We start from the raw sequence: 521 nt of genomic DNA on the forward strand, positions 1-521 counted from the left end.
GAGTTTTTGAGGATAAGGCATTTTGGCTTTGTATTCCTCAACCTTAGTTGCTGCAGGTTTATTACCTACAGAAGTGGGTTGGGAAGCCTTTTTAGAACGGTTGTCATCAGCACTTGTATGTGACTGATCCCCCACTGGCATTTGAATGCCAGGGGTGGAAGCTGGAGTGGCGTTAGACGCCATCTCCCCATTTGTTACTGGCGTCTGAACGCCAGAACTATGCTCCCTTTGGGCGTTCAACGCCGGATTAATGCTTGTTTCTGGTGTTGAACGCCAGGAATGAGCATGGTCTGGGCGTTCAGCGCCAGCATTATTCCTCTCTGGGCTCTGATTGTCCTCAGAGGGATTTTGAGTAGCCATCTGTTCATTTCTTGGCTTCCTGCTGCTTTGAAGTGGGGTATTTAATGTTTTCCCACTTCTTAATTGAACTGCTTGGCATTCTTCTGCTATTTGTTTTGATAGTTGCATTTCTGTTTGCTTTAACTGTACTTCCATATTCCTGTTAGCCATTCTTGTTTCCT

Source organism: Arachis duranensis, chromosome 2, assembly GCF_000817695.3.
Source record: "Arachis duranensis cultivar V14167 chromosome 2, aradu.V14167.gnm2.J7QH, whole genome shotgun sequence".
Classification (NCBI taxonomy): Eukaryota; Viridiplantae; Streptophyta; class Magnoliopsida; order Fabales; family Fabaceae; genus Arachis; species Arachis duranensis.